Raw genomic sequence first — 23,800 nt, forward strand, 5'->3', positions numbered from 1 at the left:
GACGGTCACATCATGCCATGCACCTTAAATATACACAACTTCTATTTAAAGAAGAGAATAATGTGAAGGTCAAAGTGGAAATGATATAGACATAGCATAATAAAACAGAGAGGGTGAATTTCAAGGAAACAAAGTTAGTTCTTTCTCTCGCTTTGCAAAACCAATAACGGCTCTGGGCAACAAGCAAATGATAAGCTAGATTTTAAAAAAGGAATATATCCACTGAATTAGTCAAGATCCCAAAAAGCAAAGAAAGGTGGATCACAGAAGGGTGAGAAAAAGCACTAGTATAGAAGTCAACCGAAAGAGAATTGGAAAAAACCATTTTGAGGAATTTGAGTACAAGGATTCCCCCTAAAACACACACCTCATCCATAGGCATCCCTGGCCATAGGCACCAACTTAGCCCAGGATAAAAAATTTGGCCTCATGGAAATAGTAAAGGAAGAGGGTAGTTGGTTTTATGCACCAACAGCTCAACTGGTCATTTTAAAATAAACTGTTAATATAATATAGACCTGAGGGAATAGACATCATTTACCCCATTTATCTACTATTTGCAGACTGTTGAGCGAGACATTACGATCTGCCATCTCAATACATTCTATGAAGTTGACTGCATGAATCAGTTGGGAAGACCTATCCTACCTCTGGTATTAAGTAAAACTTCAGTGGTATCTATACTGTCTGAGGTCTAGTGCTGCTGAGAAAAGATCAATATAGAAATAGTTCTGACCACATTGCACAAACATAAACCCCCAAAACAATTTGTTCTAACTCCACAATGGGGGTTACATAGAACACTTTCATGTCATATTTTCACTACCAAATTCAAACAGGAAATTATGTATAAATCAACTCCAGGGGACTTCCCTGGCAGTCCAGTGGTTAAGACTCCACCTTCCAATGCAAGGGGTGCAGGTTCAGTCCCTGGTTGGGGAACAAAGATCCCACATACTGTACTGTGCAGCCAAAATGAAATAAAATAAAATAAATAATGAAACAGATAAATCAACTCTATTATAGAGCTGAAGTCTAGAGATCTAATAGGATAGGGTGAACGGTAACATTTTTGCAGTGATTGCACTTCTGATCTTTTATGTATAGAAGTCATTCCCTGATTTAAAAAGAACATTGCCATTTAGAGAACAAGAGTGTTTTTCTTAATAAGAAATAAAGCAGGAAATATACTGTAGCAGAACAATCTCTGGGCTGGGAATTAGAAGATCTCTCTTCTAATCCTCAATTTATACTCACACACTGTGTCGCTGGGAAAGTTGTTCAGCCTATTTGAATCTCATTTCCCTCCTTGTAGGATAAAGATGATTATACCTGACTTGTATATTTCATATTGCAATTATATTCATATTAAAATCAACTGAGACTATATGAACATGTTTGGGAAAATGTAAATTATACTCAATATTTTTGTATCTTTGCAATATAGTCTACACCCAATATTACATTTAATTATGAAACCACCATGAATATACAAGTTATTATTTATATAGTCTTTAACATTATGAACAGAAGTCACGACATGATTCAGTAGATCACATGTGACTGGCACATAAATTCCCCAACATATGCAATACAGTCATTTAAGCTAAATTTAAAGAAAATCATATTTTAAGGCATCATTTTTTTCCTTTCAAAGAAGACATCCAAAGTGGCCTTCAAAAATGCACTAAGCAGGGAATAAATAGAGGTAGGACAGTCATAAAATTGCTTCAGATTTGCACTTCATGGAACTTTAATGTCACAGAGTGCAGTCATAAGTAGTGAATATATTTTCTCTAGCTATCTACACTGCTGTAAAGACACAGTGAAATATATCTTTATCTTGTTTGATAGCATTTGGTAAATACTGTTCACTTAACAGACATTATAAATTACTCACGGCCATGTAGGAAAAAGAAAGTCAGCCTTTATAACTATGAAGTAATCAAACAGCTATGTTTAAAAACTTGGAGGCCATAGTCATAAAGTGTGATTTAACTGAGGATTTTATGGTATACTCATGAACAAGTAAATCAGATCCTGCAGCGTTTATCTCTGATAACTTCTGGTTCCATAACCCATTGCCCAGAAATGGGCTGCTATAATTAACCTCTAATACAGAGATACAATAGGCAACCCACAGATAATAAAAATAACAGATTCCCCATTTTTTGGTGTCAGTGAGGGGACATTTTTGAACTTCTTTCCTTGATCAAATATCAGATCTTGAAGGGAGAAAAGAGGAACAATATCTGAAATATTGTGTATCTTTTCAAAATTCTTATTTATATATAGAAAATTATTTTTCCAAAAAAAAAAAAAACTGTCAAAAGTTATTCATGGAGCTTAAATATAAACAGATCTTAATCTACTTAGGGTTCTGCTATTAAATAAAAATACTTACATTATCTAAGGAATATCCTAAAATAATTGTTGGCAGACTTTTTCCATAAAGTCCACTTAAGAATATTCTAGGCTTTGGGGAAGCCATTCAATCTTTGTCACAACTACTCAACAGCCACAGACAATACTTAAATGACCAAGCATGGCCAGGTTCCAAGAGAACTTCATTTATGGGCACTGAAATTTGAATTTGCTTTTGAATTTGGCTTTTCATGTACTATGAAATATTCTTTTTTATTTTTACCTACCATTGAAATGTTAAAAGCTTTCTAAGCTCTGGTGCTCTATAAAGACAGGAAGCATGCAGGATTTGGCCTGAGAGCTGCTGGTTGCTAACTCCTGGTCTAAGATATCACAGAATGTTACTCCAATGGACAGAGATATTTTTCTTGAAGCCTGTGGGTTTTCTACATTTATTTAATTTCTGGAAGAGAAAGAAAACCTATGTCCTGCTTCCATTATAAGCACTAATGTAGCCACGCGTTCTGGGAAACAAACTCATTCAGAAGGACAATGCAGATGGTGGAGTGCAGTTTATTACACCGGCGGGCCCAAGGCAGAGTCTCCTCTTAGCCAAAGACCCCAATCAACTTTTGTGAAAACCTTATATACCTTAAGTGTCCTGCTCAAGCCCACATCCCCAAATTCCTTAAGCCTAGCCTGGAAAGTGTTAAAGGGAGATACAACAGGTTATAGCCATGATTCATAATCAAAGGGTCAGCTGGTTATACATTATGGCCTACAGTGGGTGCCATAAAGATTACAAAGGTGATTGACTACATCGGGGATTATTACATTCTTTTTGGTGATGGGAAACCTTGGTATGGAATCTGGTGTTTATCAGTTCAGGAGGCCAATTCGGCCATAGGTAAGTTATCCCCATGGCTACCAGGCACATAGTCCAAAGTTCACTGAAAGTGCAAGATGGAATTTTCTTCCTTCTCAAGATGGAATCAGCTCAGCCTGTTCCTTTCCTCCCTCACTGATGATGAAATCACCGAATCAGCATGGAAGTTGACCTAACCTATGTGGGGAAAGCAGGTATAAACTACAGTTTACAGAACAATCCCATCACCCCCAAGACTTCTCCATGCTATCCATTTATGGGATTATATCCTCTCCACCCCAATACACATACCACTGTTCTAATCTCTATCACTATGGGGTTGTCTTTTTGAGAATTTTATAGAAATGGAATCACAGGGTATGTAACCTTTTGAGAATGACTTCTTTCACCAAGCAAAATGACTTTGAAATTCATCCAAGTTTTGTGTGCATCAATTGTTTCTTCCTTTTTATTGCAGAGATGTTTAGTGTTCCATTATATGAAGGCACTATGGTTTGTTTACCTATTCGCCCACTGAAGGACATTTCCAGTTATGAGTGATTATAAACAGGGCTTCTACAAATATTCATGTATAGGAGTTTATATGTGAACCTAAGTTTTCAGTTCACTTGGAAAATTATCTAAAAATAGGATTGCTGGATCAAATGATAAGTGTATGTTTAACTTTACAAGGAACGTGGCTGTACCATTTTGTATTCTATTTACTTTACATTCTCACCAGCACTTGGTATTATCAGGGTTTTTTATTTTTTAAATTTTAGTCACTGTAACAGGTATGTGATGATTTTAATTTGCATTTCTCCAACTGCTAATGACATTGGGTATCTTTTCTTATGTTTATCATCCATATTTTCTCTATAAGTGATGTCTGTTTATGTCTCAAACCAACTTTTAAACTGGTTTGTTTTCTTAATGTTGATCTTTGAGAGTTTTTTATATGCTCTTGATACAAATTGTTTGTTGGATATGTGATTTGCAAGTCTCTAACCTCCCAGTCTCTAGCCTGTCTTTTCATTCTCTTAAAGTTTTTGGTTTTGGTAAATTGTAACTTATAGGTTTTTTCCATTGGTATCATATCTAAGAACTCTAACTCCAGGTCAAAAAGGTTTCTAATGTTTTCTTCTAAAGATCATAGAGTTTTGTATTTTACATTTTTTTATTTAATTTTTAGGCTACACTGTGCAGAATCTTAGTTCCCTTGACCAGGGATTGAACCCAAGCCTCCTACAGTGGAAGCATGGAGTCCTAACCACTAGACTGCCAAGGAAGTCCGTGTATTTTATTTTTAGATGTTTGATCCATTTTGTATTAATTTTTGAATGAGAGATTTAGATCAAAGGTCTTTTATTTTTTTTTTACATACAGAGGTCCAATACTAAGAGACTATGCCTTATCTGTTGTTTTACTTGGCACCTCTGTCAAAAACAAATTAGCCATATTTATATATGTGTCTATTTCTAGACTCTGTTTTGTTCTACTGACCTAGTCCTTCATAAATATCATACTATCTTTATGTTGCAGCTTTAGAGTAAGTCTTAAAATTAGGTAGTATGATTTTTCCAGCCACCGTTCTCTGAGAACTTCTTTCCCTATTTTTAATACATAATATTTATGTCTGCTGTTCTGACTGGGTAAAGTTATGTGTCTTCAAGTTTACTGATTTCTCTAATCTCCATTCTGCTATTATGCCAACAGGTATTTTTCAATTTTGGTTACTGTACTTTTCGATTCTAAAATTTTCACTTGAGACTTCCCTGGTGGTCCAGTGGCTAAGACTCCTCACTTTGAATGCAGGGGACCCAGGTTTGATTCCTGGTCAGGGAACTAGATCGCAAGTGCGACAACTAACAGCTAATATGCCATAACTAGAGACCCTGCATTCCACAGCAAAGATGGAAGATCTACTTGCTTAGACTTTCTACATTTCCATTTTTTTCTTATTTCCTTACTTGGAACATTTTTATAATAACCACTTTAAAGGCTATGTCAGGTAATTCCAATACCTGTGTCACCTTGTCATCAGCATCTATTGACTATCTTTTCCCACGTGAGTTGAGATTTTCCTGGCTATCTCCATGCCAAGTAATTTTCAGTTATATCCTGCACATTGTGAATATTATAAGACTCTGCATCTTACTTAAATTCTATGGAACTCCTTGCTTCAATAGGCAGTCAATGTGGTTGAATTCAAATCTCAAGTTAGGACCAGCCCTCTACTGCTGCTGTGGTTCCAATGTCAGTTCTATTTTCAAAGCCTTTGTGATGCTCATTGGATCTATCCTGTGTCTGCTATCCACTGACCAGTCTGGGATCTGGGCAGTGTTCTATCCTGTAATTCAGTCATTTCAAAATCTACTGTTTACTGTCTTGAGTAGGAAACTCACATGTGTGGCTTAGTTGTGATCCCTGGAGTTCATACACATCTTTATGGAGTCCCTTTCCCAAGCTCCTTCCTCTCTTAGATCTCTTCAGTCCTCTTTGATTCACTGATGCTCCCCTTTTGGATCCGATTTTTAGGAAATGGGGGCTTTTTTTTTTTTTTTTTTAACACTGCTCTGCACTTCTTGAGACTGTGTCACATCAGGGCCAAGATGTAAAAAGACAGGGTAAGAAAGAAAATCAGTATTTGTCCCATGCTCATGAGGCCATAGGAAGGAACTTACCCTCCCTCAGAGCCAGGAAATGACAATTGAAAAGTCCACTCTTGGAACCCTCCTGCAATCAGCCTCCTGCATCTCTTGCCTCAACTGATTCTGGTCTTGCCCCATAGAAACTGGAACTGGGAGTATAACAGAGTTCAGTGAATGCCATGAATCCTTCTGGTGAATAATCAAAATGGAAGATGGTTTTGGGAACTCCCTAAATTTGAAATGGGTGCCAGAAGGGAGGATGGTTTGTAGACTGTACCTCAGCATAATATTCTCTGCCCCCTTACTGGATACATTAAAATTGGGGTCAGCCAGAGATGCGGTTGTCTTTTTTGAATATAGTTTATGAAACTATCCAGGCATCCTCAAGACTCAGGCTTCATCCCAGAACTAGAGAAAGAGGGTGTCAATGAAAATCCTTCCCAGGGAATCCTGGTAGGCTCTTGGAAGTAAAACCAGGGCCACTGGGATTCTTGATATTTTCTAAATAAGTAACAAAATAGAAGATAGCAGGGAGTTGGACAGAGTTTATAAGTTGATTGCTTTAACACTGTCCTGCTTAAAAGCCTTCCCTGGCCTGCCATATCTAAGTAATAAATCATTTCACATTCTCTATTCTCTGTGCTCTAACCCCAAACCAGTTTTACATCCTCCTGCTTCCTTCCACCCTGTCCCAGAGAGTCCTACCCCACTCTTCTGATTTAATGGTTTGTGGTGGGGTTCTGGCATTAATTTAACTTGAAAGTTTCCCAAAAAATTCTACTAGGGATCCAGGAGAGATAAGCTCCAATGCTTTATTTTATAGTCAAATAAGATCACTGTTTATTATATTATATAAACCTAGTATAACACCACATTTTTTTACCTCTGGAAATCCATACATTCTTGAAGGTCCAGCTCAAAAGACAAATTCTCCAGGTAGCCATCCCTGATCACGCTAGACCAAAATTAAGGTAAATTTCTCCAGGTTCCCAGAGCATTTTATTTGCGTGACTCCACAGTATTTTTCACAGTCTGCAATGTAATATACCTGAGAAGCTGCAATGTAAGAAAAGTATAGACCCAATATCAGCTCTGTGAATTACCCTGTGATTTTAGTAGTCAATTTTTAGTTCTCAAAGCTTTGAATGCTTCATCTGTATAACATGAAAAAAACCAAATGGTTATCTTACAGTGTTATTATGAGGTTTAAATAAGACACTTCTGTTATCCCCAGCCTTCTTCATGTCATAGTACATAGGAACTATAACTAAACAGTTTTTTGGTAAAAGATGTTTTGGCAAGAGCTAACAGGCTGTGAGTTTCACCTACTCCAGGCATTTCCCAACAACTCCAAGAGTCAACAAGATCAATATCTGGACATACCTATAATCCACTTGAGAAATACTGATTGGCTGTCCATTGAAATCACATGGAGAACATTTAAAACGAATGATTGGATATTATCCCAGATTTATGATTTAATTTGTCTGGGCACAGCCTAGGGTATTAAGAGTTTTTAAAGCTCCCCAAGTGATTCTCATATACATCCAAGATTAAGGACCACCATTCATAAAAATATGGATCAGAAGCATCATTAAGTAAAACTCCTAGGTTATAAACTTCTTGAGGGTGAAGAAGGCATGCTGTTCATTTCTATAGCACATTACCCAGTTCCCAATCCTCACCAACATTACCCCTTCAATAAAATAGATGTTCAATAAATATTTTTGTAATTCAATTTAATTCAACAGAGAAATACAATTTAAAAGTTCAATGTGCATTGTGGAGATCACTGGAGAAGTCATTTCCAAAATACGGCAGACATTATCTAGTGGATTCAGGACCCCCGCAACTCCAATTCCCATGCTCTACCTAACTCTTGTATGCAAGTGTCCACTCTCAGGCTTAGTAAAACAGACCCATGTCCCCATATCATCAAGATGTCACTACTATTTCTCAATCTAACTATAGAAAGTAAAATAATAAAATGATGTTAAAGAAAGGAAATGTGACATATAGCCAGGAATGTTTTCAGGTATTGTTCTTTAAGTGCAAGAAAGCTGAGCATCTCTGTCTTTAAAATTCATGCTTTTCATCTCATGTTCTTGGGTATGATAGTAAAAAGGATTATCTCTTATGGAATTTGCTTCCAGTGTTTGGGAACCTTGAAAGAGAGGGAAGAGACTTGTCACTGAGTCTGGTTCTGATTTCTAAAATTACTAATGTAAATAGTCCATCTTTATTAATTCATCAGGAATGCTAAAACTCCTAATTAATTTCACTTATATTCAAAAGACCCTAGATATATGTCTATAGAATATTTTCATGTAAGATAATAGGTTCAACTAACCATTGGCCAAGAAGATCAGAGAGGTCCATCTAATCAAAGCTATGGTCTTTTTCAGTAGTCACGTATGGATATGAGAGTTGGACTGTAAAGAAAGCTAAGCGCTGAAGAATTGATGTTTTGAAGAAGCATCAGGCTTTTGGAGAAGACTCTTGAGAGTTCCTTGAGCTGCAAGGAGATCAAAATAGTCAGTCTTAAAGGAAATCAGTCCTGAGTATTCATTGGAAGGATTGATGCCAAAGCTGAAGCTCCAATACTTTGGCCATCTGATGCGAAGAGCAGACTCATTGGAAAAGACCCTGATGCTGGGAAAGACTGAAGGCAGGAGGAGAATGAAGGCAGGAGGAGAAGGGGACGACAGAGGGTGAGATGGTTGGATGGCATCACTGACTCAATGGACATGAGTTTGATTAAGTTCCGGGAGTTGGTGATGGGCAGGGAAGCCTGGCGAGCTGCAGTCCATGGGGTTGCAAAGAGTCGGACATGACTGAGTGACCAAACTGAACTGAATTGGTCACAAATGAAGCATTCCATCTCTCTCTAAAAGTCTGAAATGCATAAGGATAAGTCATGTAAACAATGTAAAATATGTAAATGAGGACCCCTATCTTATACACACACATACACACAAACAGTTGTTATTTGTGCCATGCAGAGGAACCAGAAATCAAAAGATCAACATCCACTGGATCATAGAAAAAGCAAGAGAATTCCAGAAAAATATCTACTTCTGCTTCATTGACTATGCTAAAGCTTTTGACTCTGAATCACAACAAACTGTGGAAAACTTTTCAAGAGGTGGGAATACCAGACTACCTTACCTGCTTCCTGCAGGTCAAGAAGCAACAGTCAGAACTGGACATGGAACAAGGGACTGCTTCCAAATTGGGAAAGGAGTATAACAAGGCTGTATATTGTCACCCTGCTTATTTAACTTATATACAGAGTACATCATGCAAAATGCCAGACTGGATGAAGCACAAGCTGGAATCAAGATTGTCAGGAGAGATATCAATAACCTCAGATGTGCAGATGACACTACCCTTATGACAGAAAGTGAAGAGGAACTAAAGAGCCTCTTGATGAAAGTGAAAGAGAAGTGAAAATGCTGGCTTAAAATTCAACATTCAAAAAACTAAAATCATGGCATCTGGTCTCATCACTTCATGGCAAATAGATGGGGAAAAAACGGAAACACTGACAGACTTTATTTTCTTGAGCTCCAAAATCATTTTGGACAGTGACTGTAGCTATGAAATTAAAAGACACTTGTTCCTTGGAAGAAAAACTGTGACAAACCTAGACAGTGTATTAAAAAGCAAAGACATTACTTTGCTGACAAAGGTCCATCTAGTCAAAGTTGTGTTTTTTCCAGTAGTCATGTATGGATGTGAGAGTTACCATAAAGAAGGCTGAGCACCAAAGAACTGATGCTTTTCAACTGTGGTGTTGGAGAAGACTCTTGAGAGTCCCTTAGACAGCAAGGAGATCAAACCAGTCAATCCTGAAGGAAATCAGTCCTGAATATTCATTGGAAGGACTGATGCTGAAGCTGAAACTCCAATACTTTGGCCACCTGATGCAAAGAACAAACTCATTGGAAGAGACCCTGATGCTGGGAAAGATTGAAGGCAGGAGAAGTGGGTGACAGAGGATGAGATGGTCAGATGGCATTACCAACACAATGGAAATGAGTTTGAGCAAGCTCTGGGAGATAGTGAAGAACAGGTAAGCCTGGCATGCTGCAGTCCATTGGGTCGAGTAGAGTCAGACACGGCTGGGTGACTGAACAAGTTTGGTAGGTGAAATACTTCGGTTTAAATTTAACTCTTCTGCCATGTGATATTGGACATAGTATTGAAACAGGTTTCTGGGCCTTACATTCCAAATCTGTATAACAAGAGGGCCATGACATCACTCCTGGCCTTTAAGCCCTGGTTATGACTTTATAAAATTTCTAGTCAATGAAAGGACAGCTAAAATTTGGTGAGTGCTTACGTTTGGAAGTTAATCATGCAATTGCCAAAAAAGAAAAACATACCTAAGCTAGCTTAACAAAAAAGCAACTGTTTTGGAAAGTATAAGTAATACTCAAATGCAAGCATTTAGAATTGGGCCTGACAAGGCATTAGGTCCAAGAAGTGGGCATTTCAGAGCCAACATGTGTGCATGCTGCATGCTCAGTCACTTAAGTCACGTCTGACTCTTGGTGACCCCCAAGGACTGTAGCTCCCAGGCTCCTCTGTCCACAGGATTTCCCAGGCGAAAATACTGGAGTGGGTTGCCATTTCCTCCTCCAGAGAATCTTACCAACCCAGGGAGTCAAACCTGAGTATCCTGTGTCTCCTGCATTGGCAGGCATATTTTTTTTTTAACCACTGGGACACCTGGGAAGCCCATATGACTTTCATAAAATTATAGCCCACACAGATTCTTGTTGCTCTTACTTTTCTCTGAGTGTTGCTTTTATTTGTCCTTTCTCTTTGGTTTTCTTTGCATTAATGAAAAGTGGCCTCAATGGTTAAAAAAAATAAAAGAAAGAAAGAAAGACTGAAATAAATAGCCGATACATCCCTGGCTGACCAATGACCTCTCATCTTCAGAGCTGAAGACCAAATAATAATCTCCGTGTCCCAATTACACAATGACCAGAAAAGAGAGTCTGACTTGCCTAGCTTAGATCAGCCACCCAACCATGTCACCTAGGGAGCGAAAGGATCCCACAACTCTGACTGGGAGGTTAAGGCCCATCCCCACCCTGAGTGTTGTGAATTATAGACAATCTTACAGAAAGTACCAAGGTGTCTATTCAGACTCTGGTTGCTAGACTTTTTCATGTGTTGTCTCCATCTTTGCAACAATCTGAGAACACAGGGTTTTAGCCCCATTTTGAAAAAAATAAGTGATGCTCAATGACTTGTCAAAGACCACACAGCAAGTGGCAGTTTTGGAGTCCATGTACTTTCCAGTGAAAGATCTATATCCTTGGTGAAGTTATTATACAGCTTGGTTGGATTTCCTATATATTTTGGTTAATAAAGCAAAGGCTTCAAAATGATGTAGTTTTTCAGTGGTTTTGTTTGATGCATTCTAGGCATCATAAACAATATCTTGATTGTGTTTTTTTTTTTTAATAAGAAACAATGATGAGTATTATTGTAAAAACTGATAGTTTCCTTTGGTTAGCATAGACTTTATGAGAAGTAACAGAGGTTTTGTGTTCAGGAAAAATCATAATAGTTGCAGTTATCTAACACTGCTCTGTGTCAGGCAGGGTGCTAAATGCTTTGCCTACATATCTCATCTCTACATATCACACTACTAATAGTAGCTCCATCATTGACTTGTTTTGAGGCCTCAGTGAGAGGCCTGCAATGCAGAAGACCCATGTTTAATCCGAGACCCAGGTTTGATTCCTAGGTCGGGAAGATCCCCTGGAGAAGGAAATGGCAACTCACTCCAGTACTCTTACCTGAAAAATCCCATGGACAGAGGAGCCTGGTAGGCTATAGTCCATGGGGTCGCAAAGAGTCGGACACGACTGAGCGACTTCACTTCACTTCACTTCACCAGGATGAAAAACAGGCTTGAGAGAGTCTAAGTAACTTATTCAGTCGCCAAGCCGTGTGTGACTCTTTGTGACCCCATGGACTACCAGCACGCCAGGCCTCCCTGTCCCTCATCATCTCCCGGAGTTTGCCCAAGTTCACATCCATTGAATTGGTGGTGTCTCCTACTATATGGTGGTTGAGTGAGCATGTGAATTCAGGTCCACTTGACTCCATAGCTCTTAATCACTAGGCTATGCAGCTGCTCAGACTTAAGCCAGGAAGCACGTGAGAGTGAAATCTGAGTGCAAGTAAATGATCACTAACATAGGTATATTTCAAATTTTACTTTCTTTTATATCTGTCCTTTGCATGTTATGTACACAAATATGGCATTTATGACAGCATATATTAAACTGATAACTAATACCTCCCATATATTCAGAAACACCAGAAATAACATCTTGCCAGAAGTTTTTCATCCAAAATATACTGGCAATCTGTTCTGTATCAAATAGAGCTAGGTAACTTATATTTTGATGTCTTATAGACAGACTAGAGTCAACTGATCATTTTTCCCCAAGATAGTGATCTGATTTCCTAGGAAAAAATGAACAGATCTTACAAAGGAAACAAATCTACTTTCTTTTTCTTTGTCTCTGAGAAGAAAAGGACTAAAAGTCTGTCAGTTGTCAGCAGATACACCCAGCTTCCTCTGGTTTGTAATTTTTAAAGGACTATAAGCCAGCCTTTATCCTGACACAGAGGCATCTTGAACTCTTACTTTTTTGTTGTTCAGTCACTCAGTCATGTCTGGCTCTTTGCAACCCCATTGACTGCAGCACGCCAGGCTTCCCTGTCCTTCACTATCTCCCAGAGCTTGCTCAAACTCATGTCCATTGAGTTGATGATGCCATCCAATCATCTTGTCCTCCTGAACTCTTACTTACCTGGTTTCTTTCTTCAGTAATACCTAAACTTTGCTATGCTTACTCACTCAGTCATGCCTGACTCTTTGTGACCCAACGGACTGTAGCCTGCCAGGTTCCTCTGTCCATGGAATTTTCCAGACAGGAATACTGGAGCAGGTTGCCATTTTCTTCTCCAGGGTATCATTTCAGACCCAGGGACTGAAACCACATCTCTTGCATCTCCTGCACTGGCAGGCGGATTCTTTACCACTGGTGACACCTGGGAAACCCCACATAAACCAGCAAAAGAGAGTAGGAAGACTACAAACAAATAAATGAATTCACTAGTAAAAGCAACCTAATTTAACTTTTGTCACATTTAAAGAAACAGAAATATCAAGTGCTTCACTTATCTGTGTTTTAAATTAAGAAACCATTAGGGCTTCCGTGGTGGCTCAGGCTAAAGAATCCACCTGCCAATGCACAGACATTGGCACAATTTGATCAAGGACACAAATTTGATCCAGAAGGATCCCAGTGGAGTGACTAAGTCGGCGCACCACAACTATTGAGCCTGTGCTCTAGAGCCCAGGAGCCACAGCTCCTGAAGCCCAAATGCCCTAAGTCCTGTGCTCCGAAACAAGAGAAGCCACTGCAACGAGAGGCCTGCACACGGAAACTAGAGAAAAGACTGTGTAGCAGCAAAGACCCAGCACAGCCAAAATAAATAATTTTTTTTTAAAAAAGAATGGATTTAATAAGTATTATTTTCACAAATAGTCAACTGAACAACAACAACAATGAGAAGTTGTGTGGACTGGTTCTGCTAAGGTAAAAATCACAGAAAGGAGAAAAGAAAAAAAGGAGGACATCAGAGAAAAGAACACAATCTAAGAAGGACTACATTAACAGAGACAGAATAAAACATTAGTAAAAAGAGAAAAACTCTACTCTTAAAGATATTCGGAGAGTTCTAAATTAAAAGAGAAAATAAACAGAGAGTGAGTGCTAGAGGCAAACTGAAAGATAGAAAAGAATATTGGAAAAAAGAAAAGACCAAGAGACTCATCACTTCAAATCAGCGTTATTCAGGATGTGTTCAGAGAAGCATGAAAACTGCCTGCAGCACTTATTCAAACTCAGACTGTTGGACCCGCCCTAAACCTCTGAGTCAGACCCTCTGGGGGCTTGGACCCAGAAATCTGTAGCTGACATAATCTCCTCAGTTAGTTCTCAGGCACACTAGCACTTATGAACCCCCACTTGAGGATCAACATCAACATGAGTGGACCCCATGGTGCCAAGACACAACTTCAGAGTTTTACTAATCCCTAAGCCAAAACTCTTGATTGCTTTCATAATATTTTCCATCTTGAATAGGGATGAAGACTCTAATTTTTTTAAATAGCATAAGTTCATGAATTTATAATGCAAATACTGTGTTCCCCTCTAATTTTGAGAGCATTCTGGGGTCACTTTTAGCAGAGGGGGAAAAAAAAATCCCACTTTCTGACTGGATGATGTCAAACATTAAATTTTATATTCACAATTAAGACTGTTTGTTTTCTAATCTTTTACAGCAGAAAATATGTGAGAATGTCATGAATCATATGTGAAATTTTATGTTAACATACCTTTTGTTTTACTTTTTGTTAAAGAATGAATATATGAAAATGTGCACAAAATGTACAGTTCAACAACTTATCACAAGGTGAACATCAAACAAGCATAACCCAGGTCAAAACCAGAAACTGTCAGTACCTACAAAAGGCCCCTTTTGTTCTCTCCCAATCACTAGTCCGTCTTGCTTCCAAGAAACCACTATTACAACATAATGTGATCATGTTCTTGCTTTTCTGACATCATCAAATTTTGGCAAGAAAATGAGTCAAAAGGATATCTTACATTCTATTTGAAAAGGTATAAACCTTCACAACAAATCTAAAGTCAGTTTGGCGTCATTTACTAAATGTGAAAATTTGCATATGCAATGATTTCAGTCTTAAGTACATACCCAACAAGAATGAATGCATTCATGTACATTGTTCATATAACAAACATACAACAGTCTAAATGTTTACCAACAGAAGAAAGCGTAACTAAATTGTGATATAGTCATACATTGAAAGAATAAAGCATTATAAATGACTGAAACCACATGAAATTAAAAGCATAACCAGACACACAAAATACTGTATGATTCAATTTATAGAAATTTAAAATAAATATATAGTGTTTCTTTCACATATATTGTTTTATGAATAAAATGTTCATAGAATTTATCAGATTTTCAGATTCTGTTATTGACTTTCTCCCAAATCAACAACTATTTCTTAAAGTTAATACTCAGATTTTGAAAAGTCATGTTGCAGACTTCCCCGGTAGCACAGTGGATAGGAATCTGCCTGCTAAGGCAGGGGCTTGATCCCTGGTATGGGAAGATTTCACATGCCACAGAACAACTAAGCCCGCACACCGCAACTACTGTGCCCATGCTCTAGACCACACGAGCTGCAACTCCTGAGTCTGTGTGCCACAACGACTGAAACCACGTGCTTGGGGACCCAAGAGCTGCAAATACTGAAGCCTGCACGCTCTAGAGCCTGCAAGCCATGACTACTGAGCCTGTGTGCTGCAACTACTGAAACCCATATGCTTCGAGCCTGTGATCCGCAATAAGAGAAGCCCTCACACCACACCAAGGAGTAGCCCCCACTAACTGCAACTAGAGAAAGCCCACACACAGCAATGAAGACCAAGTGCAACCAAAATAAAATAAACAAATAGATTTTTTTTAGAAACAAAGATGAGCGAAAGATCCCTTAAAAAAAATAAAAAAGTCTTGTTGCATTTTGGCTACAATAGTCAAGTAATTTTGCCAGTTTGATTAGTCTTTGCTTTATTCCTATGTTTCATGTAGTTCCAGTGAAAGTTCATGTCTACAATTTTTCTTGGTGTAAAGAGTTCAAACTCCTTCATGTACCCATGTTGACATCACTGTCTAGAATTCTCTTTTGACAGTGGAAGAAATGAGTATTTTTTAAACCCTCAAATGCAATAGCTCAAAATGCATACTGCAAAGCCAGCCAAGTTCCATGCATGTTTAAAGTTCACAGATTTTCCATTCTTAACACAGATTCATAAAAGGAAATTTCATCAATTGTTAATAGCACCATTTATCAAGTTTATTGCGCCAGCAAGTCTGATTTCAAAATCTACCTGGCTGAATGACTTTTACATGGTCTTCTGGCAAAAATTCATTTTGAAAATTTTGGCACAAGATGAGGGTACAAGAAATTGTATACATTCAATATGTGCAGTTCTTGGTATATCAATTATATCTCAATAAAGCTATTTAAAAAATAAAACACTAAGGAATGAGAGATGAGAGCACAAGATACTCCAACTAGCACACATTAACTCTGCAAATTTATTTAGACTGTGAAACAGTAGATGACAGAGATCCATCCCTTGTTTTCTTAACCAAGTCACTTCCCCTCCCACTTTAGTTATAAGAAAATATCGCAAAGCATATATTCCAGCCACCTTACAAATTAACCAGAACACTTATGAAAACTGGAAATCAGTTCATATTTCATGCTTCCAGAGAACATCCAATCAATCACAACAAGAAAAGAATTTTTAATGTACCTGCCATATCTTTGCAACCAACACCTGCTCACCTCTAAGTTCCCTGAGCACTTTTCACAGACACAAGCTCAGAATTGGCCTCAGCTTAATGTATGTTTTTATAATAAAAAAAAAATAGTATAATCAGCCCAGTATGTGTTTTGTGTATCTTTTATTTGCAATGACAGCAGTAATACTTATTTATAGTTGGTCTTTTCCAATGGAGAAAACATATATTTATTACTGATATAAACAGTTTCAAAATATTTCATTTCCCTTTCCTTCTCCCTGCAAAATGAAACTTTACCAACACTTAGACTTTTATCAACATTTCCGGGGGTGTCTTCATCATCTCCAGGATCATGCTCAGGCTAATTTGACTTCATTAACAGCCACTGGGGCCCCAAGGATAAGACTCTGTACCACCTTCGGGTGGTCTTTTTTCATTCTAAAGCCAGAATGTACAGTTGTAAGAGAGGACACACTCTCATCATTCTTGGAAAAATTTGCATGGCACTCCAGAAAACAGGAAGGAAATTTATTTCATCAATCTCTGATGCTGGTGTGACAACTAGAGCCCAATCAGCACCACCCATATCTAGTAATCTCCCTTCCCACCCCTACCTTCAACTCCCACCATGAAGATTCTACTTTAGTGGTTCTGAAGTAGAATTCAAGAATCAAGATTTTCAGAATACTTCTTAGTAACACTGATAAGTAGCAACTCGGGGGACCCAATGAATTAAATCACCCTTGAGAGTTTTCAAAACCTTTATCTTAATTGCTTGTACTTACTGAACAAATCATGGAAACAAACATGTTCCAAATCAGAGGCTGGAAGCAAGGATTGCCCAGTCCGCACTTCTGCGTGCTCAATGGCAGTACACTAGGGTACCGCTGGACATTGTTTGTGACATTCTGTGTCTTCCTTGTCCCCAGGGCTCTTGCCAATCCCTCCAGAGCATCAAGCTTGGTAACTACTTTTCTCAGGCTTCCATACCAGTGAGTTCCAGCTGGACTCTATCAATGTCTGGCAGTTATGCTCAGTTTGGAGGGAGGAGAAAGAAAGAAAGAGGCCATGCCTCTCCAGCAGCAGCTCCTGGCAGGCATGTAGTTACAGGTAGGTAGGTGACTATGGTGTTTGCCATCAACTTCTAGGAGCTGAAAATACCCAAGACCTCTGGTGGTGGCTTTCTTAACGTTACTGATCACAAATTTGTCTGCTGGATTCACACTGAGACCAAATAAGCCAAAACACTGGAGGCGCAGGGAAAGGTTTACTGCCGACTCGAGCAAGGAAAATAGGTGGCTTGTACTACGAAACTCCTAAGCTCCCAGAAAGTGTTTCAGCAAAGCATTTTTAAAGGCCAGATGGTGGGGTGGGGGGTAGTCGGAGGGTACAGGGGGCTGTCCCAGGGTATGTGATCAGCTCATGCACAGTTCTCTGATTTGTTGATGGTGGAATAACAAGATGGTTAACATTATTAATCCTTAGGTGCTAGTCGGTCTAGGAGCTCATGATCATCAAGTAGTTAATTTCTTCCATTTGGTGGTGGTTTTAGCATCTGTAAAACAACTCAGAAAGTGTGCATCAGATACTAATATCTAGGTACTTCAGAGAGGAGCTACAGCAGAGAATAGCAGGGAAGCGTCTGTCCTGGGAAGGCCCCAGAGGGTCATGCTCAGGTACATTAAGATTTCCCAAAAGTGACCTTCCTAACCTAAACCTCTTCCTACTCTCCCACACTCTCAGTCCTCCCTGAATCTAAAGTGGCTGCTGTTGTCTTGACATGGCCATGTTAGTCATATTTATACCAATTATCCTGCAGACTCTCTTGGAGCTGAAGATATTAACCTGGGAATTTGCATACTGAGCTCATAACAGTTACAGCTGGGAAAGCTAGAATCTCCTAGAAAATGTACAACAAAAAAATCATAAAGCCCAAAGCTCCGGTGGGAGAATACATAGGAATCAACTCATTGAAAATCCACAGGCACCCTAGAGTGGGCCACAAGAGCAAAGGTAGAAGCACTCTTCCTCGGGGGCTGGTTGTTCCATATTAATAAAGTGTCAGGAAATTTGGAGAACTCCATTCTGGTAGACTCTAACACTACACTTCAGCCCTCACTTGGTGCACTGTAGGGTTCTCCTATAAAAGTCTGAGGCAACGTCAAAGAAAAGTTTAACTCCAACACTGGAAGTCTGAGTATCTTCAAATATTATATTTTCATGGGCTTGGGAAATATTTTTTTCTATTAACTTAAGAAATGCTGGACTTCCCTTGTGGCTCAGCTGGTAAAGAATCCTCCTGCAGTGCGGGAGACCTGGGTTCAATCCCTGGGTTGGGAAGATGCCCTGGAGAAGGGAAAGGATACCCAATCTAGTATTCTGGCCTGCAGAATTCCATGAGCTGTATAGTCCATGAGATCACAAAGAGTCAGACATGACTGAGGGACTTTCACTTTCACTTTCTTTCACTTAAGAAATGTTAGGTGATGACAGATATAAATATACAGATTTTTTCCTTTCATTAGCAGAGTTAATATATTTTATGTTTTCAGAAGCAATTCACAATTTCAAAAGACAGGAGACAATCTGGAAAATAAAGCTGTTGAGTCTACCACTGTTCACTAGACCTTTCTGTGATGATGGAAATGTTCTAAATCTGGTAGCTCCCAATCACAAGAGGCTGCTGAGTACCTGAAATATGGTTAGTGTAATTGAGAAAATAAATGTTCAATTTTAATTAATCTAAATCTAAAATGAAACTCACATGTGGCTACTGTATTAAAAAGCACAAATTTTACAAGGCTTCATAATATGTCTTTGTTGTTAAGTCACGAAGTCGTGTCCAGCTCTTTGTGACCCCATGGACTGCAGCACACCAGACTTTCTTGTCTTTCACTATCTCCCAGAGTAGGCTTAAAATCATGTCCATTGATTGGTGATGTCATCCAACCATTTCATCCTCTGTCTTCCCCTTCTCTTCTTGCCTTCAATCTTCCCAACATCAGGGTCTTTGCCAATGAGTCAGTTCTTCGCATCAGGTGGCCAAAGTATTGGAGTTTTAGCTTTAACATCAGTCCTTTCAATGAATATTTCAGGGTTGACTTCCTTTAGGATTGACTGGTTTGATCTCCTTGCAGTCCAAGGGACTCAAGAGACTTCTCTAACACCATAATTCAAAAGCACCAGTTCTTCAGTGCTCAGCCTTTTTATGGTCCAACTCTCACATCCACACATGACTACTGGAAAAATCGTAGCTTTGACGAGATGGACTTTTGTCAGTAAAGTGATGTCTCTGCTTTTTAATACATTGTCCAGGTTTGTCATAGCTTTTCTTCCAAGGAGCAAGTGTCTATTTATTTTTGTGGTTGTGTCACCATCCTCAGTGATTATGGAGCCCAAGAAAATAAAATCTGTCACTGTTTCCACTTTTTCCCCTTCTACATGCCATGAAGTGATGGGACTGGATGCCATGATTTTAGATTTTGGAATGTTGAGTCCAGTTTTTTCCCTCTCCTCTTTCAGCCTCATCAAGAGGCTCTTTAGTTCCTATTCACTCTCTGCCATTAGAATGGGATCATCTGCATATATCTTACAATGACACAAAAACTGTCATGTTTAAATACATTTAAGAAAGGAATAAAATTACTCAAAACATAAAGCTCTTTACACAGAGTCAGTAATAAATTGATTGCCTGTAGAAATTCAGTATATATTTTACTCATAGCTATATGTATCTTTCCAATTTAAAAATTAATTGAATTTTAATTTTAAAAAGTATAGATGAGCTCATTCTTTCAAATCCCTCAAACAATGCAGGGTTACATGAAGCCTCCATCTTCATGTAACTCCCACTCCATCACCCATGTCCATTCCACACATCCGTTGCGGGGGGCCAGAGGAAACACTATTGTAGGTTGGATAAGTACATTTTCAGAATTTTTATGTCTTTAAACATTATATTGTATGTTTATATAGATATATATATATTCACACTAGACTACAGTATATGTTACTGTTCTCAACATGTGTGTGTGTGTGTGTGTGTGTGTGTGTATATAATTGTTTTCCACAGCTGTGTAACATAAAGTAGACTTTTTGTGTAGCCTATTTAACCACTTTAACCATTCTTCCCTTGCTAGAATTTTAGTTTATGTACAGCTTTTTTCTGCCACAAACAACGCTACTATAAGCATTTTTTATGAGTCTTTGTGTACAATTTAAATTTTAATAGATTGCAAAATTCCCTTCTGTAAATTAAGTATAATTTATATTTACCATATCTTCCCTGATATTATCAACACTGATGAGTCAAGAAGGAAACTTATTTACACTATTTCTCTATTTACTAATGAGGATAAGCAATCTTCCATATGCCTGCTGAATTTCATCTTTTGTGAATTGACAATATAATTCATGTCATTTTTTCTTCAATTAGGAAAACATATACTAAAATACAGCAAGACCATGGCTAAATTATATTTCCTGGAATATACAGTGCCTTGTATATAGATCTTCATAAATAATTATTGAACAGATGAATAAAACAGCCAACATCATGAAAATCTCTCTCCCAAAACAGAAAAGAAAAATTGAATCCACGTCATTTTTAACAGAGGTTCCATATTTCAGAGTATCAGGGTAGACAGATAAATGATAAGTTTATATCACTACTCTTCGAACTTCCATTATTCTATAAGAGAAATAAAATTTTTAAATCCAACTAAATAAATATTCATTCCATAGTCCCCTTAAGAAATATTTCTGATAGAACTGTTATTCTAACTCCAAGCAATTTTTTCTCTCAACTCAATCTCCCTAACATTCCCATAGCAAAATAAGAATATTTTAATTGATGTCCCTTTCATACTTTACAGTATTGATTTCCATAGCTAGTCAATCTGGATAACTCAAAGTTTCTATCACAAATACCTTCAGAATGTTTCCACTTCAGCCTTTCAAAATTTGCTCTTTCCCTATAACAGTACCTTTACTTTCTTTGTGAATTTCCTCCTCCCCCATTTCAACTTATGTGACTTCTATGAGGCTGACTCCAATTCCAGCCCTAAGGGAGAGTTTAGAACCAAAAATTGTCCTGGATAGCCAAGTAGAACCAATCCTACCTAACCCCGTACCTTTGCAGGCCTGTAAAGAGAGGCATTCTTTCTCCAGTGCAAATTCAAAACGACCAGCAGATATGCTGTCATTTGATCTAGAAATCTGCTGGAGAATGCAACCAATTCAAAGGGAAGCAAAGTTCAGATGGAGAAGAAAGGGAAGGGAAGAAACAAGTCCTGATACTGACATTTAAGCCATCAGATCAAGACACACTTGAAGTCGACATCTAACCCTGAACCTTTCAAGTATCCTAAGTGAAAAATAAGACCCCCTTTTTTGCTTGAGATTATTTGAATTAGGTTTTTGGTTACTTACAGTGGAGGGAAACTCAATTAAAACACTTGGACAGGAGGCATTTTGAAACGATCATTCTGAATTATCCAATATCCAGATTCAGTTCAGTTCACTTCAGTCACTCAGTCGTGTCGGACTCTTTGCGACCCCATGAATATCCAGATTACCTTAACTTTATCTACAATGGCTCTCTGGTCAGTACAGACATTGCCTGTATCTGCATTTCTATCAGTCAATAAGTTCACTTGCTCAGTCGTGTCTGATTCTTTGGACTGCAGCACACCAAGCCTCCCCGTCCATTACCAACTCCGAGTTTACTCAAATTCATGCCCATAGAGTCAGTGATGCCATCCAACCATCTCATCCTCTGTCATCTCCTTCTCCTCTCACTTAAATCTTTCCCAGCATTAGGGTCTTATCAAATGAGTCAGCTCTTCGAATCAGGTGGCCAAAGTATTGGAGTTTCAGCTTCAACATCAGTCCTTCCAATGAACACCCAGAACTGATGTCCTTTAGGATGGACTGGTTAGATCTCCTTGCTGTCCAAGGGACCCTCAAGAGTCTTCTCCAACACCAAAGTTCAAAAGCATCAATTCTTTGGCGCTCAGCTTTTTTTATGGTCCAACTCTCACATCCATACATTACTACTGTAAATATCATAGTCTGGACTAGACGGACCTTTGTTGGCAAAGTAATATCTCTGCTTTTAAATATGTTGTCTAGGTTGATCATAATTTTTCTTCCAAGGAGCAAGCGTCTTTTACTTTCATGGCTGCAGTCACGATCTGCAGTGATTTTGGAGCCCAAAAAAATAAAGTCTGCCACTGTTGCCACAGTTTCTCCATCTATCTGCCATGAAGTGATGGGATCAGATGTCATGATCTGAGTTTTCTGAATGTTGAGCTTTATGCCAACTTTTTCACTCTCCTCTTTCACTTTCATCAAGAGGCTCTTTAGCTGTTCTTCACTTTCTGCCATAAGGGTGGTATCATCTGCATATCTGAGGTTATTGATATTTCTCCCGGCAATCTTGATTCCAGCTTGTGCTTCATCCAGCCCAGCGTTTCTCATGATGTACTCTGCATATAAGTTAAATAAGCAGGGTGATAATATACAACCTTGACGTACTCCTTTTCCTATTTGGAACCAGTCTGCTGTTCCATGTCCAGTTCTAACTGTTGCTTCCTGACCTGCATACACGTTTCTCAAGAGGCAGGTCGGGTGGTCTGGTATTCCCATCTCTTTCAGAATTTTCCAGTTTATTGTGATCCACACAGTCAAAGGCATTGGCGTAGTCAATAAAGCAGAAATAGATGTTTTTCTGGAGCTCTCTTGCTTTTTCCATGATCCAGCGGATGTTGGCAATTTGATCTCTGGTTCCTCTACCTTTTCTAAAACCAGCTTGAACGTCTGGAAGTTCACAGTTCACATATTGCTGAAGCCTGGCTTGGAGAATTTTGAGCATTACTTTGCTAGCGTGTGAGATAATTGCAATTGTGAGGTAGTTTCAGTATTCTTTGTCATTGCCTTTCTTAGGGATTGGAATGAAAACTGACCTTTTCCAGTCCTGTGGCCACTGCTGAGTTTTCCAAATTTGCTGGCATATTGAATGCAGCACTTTCACAGCATCGTCTTTCAGGATTTGAAATAGCTCAACTGGAATTCCACCACCTCCACTAGCTTTGTTCATAGTGATGCTTTCTAAGGCCCACTTGACTTCACATTCCAGGATGTCTGGCTCTAGGTGAGTGATCACACCATCGTGATTATCTGGGTCATGAAGATCTTCTTTGTACAGTTCTTCTGTGTATTCTTGCCACCTCTTCTTAATATCTTCTGCTTCTGTTAGATCCATACCATTTCTGTCCTTTATTGAGCCCATCTTTGCATGAAATGTTCCCTTGGTATCTCTAATTTTCTTGAAGAGATCTCTAGTCTTTCCCATTCTATTGTTTTCCTCTATTTCTTTGCACTGATCACTGGGGAAGGCTTTCTTATCTCTCCTTGCTGTTCTTTGGAACTCTGCATTCTAATGGGTAATTTTCCTTTTCTCCTTTGCTTTTGG

The 23,800-nt window shown here is 38.6% G+C and overlaps 1 non-coding gene across 1 annotated transcript; it reads left to right on the forward strand.

The window, feature by feature from the left end:
- Nucleotides 1-5,001: 5,001 nt before the first annotated feature.
- TRNAQ-UUG (transfer RNA glutamine (anticodon UUG)) lies at nt 5,002-5,074 on the forward strand. The gene has a single exon. It is a non-coding gene; the product is annotated as a tRNA-Gln (tRNA).
- The last annotated feature ends 18,726 nt before the right edge of the window (nt 5,075-23,800 follow it).

Source organism: Muntiacus reevesi, chromosome 1 (assembly GCF_963930625.1).
Source record: "Muntiacus reevesi chromosome 1, mMunRee1.1, whole genome shotgun sequence".
In the NCBI taxonomy this organism is placed as follows: Eukaryota; Metazoa; Chordata; class Mammalia; order Artiodactyla; family Cervidae; genus Muntiacus; species Muntiacus reevesi.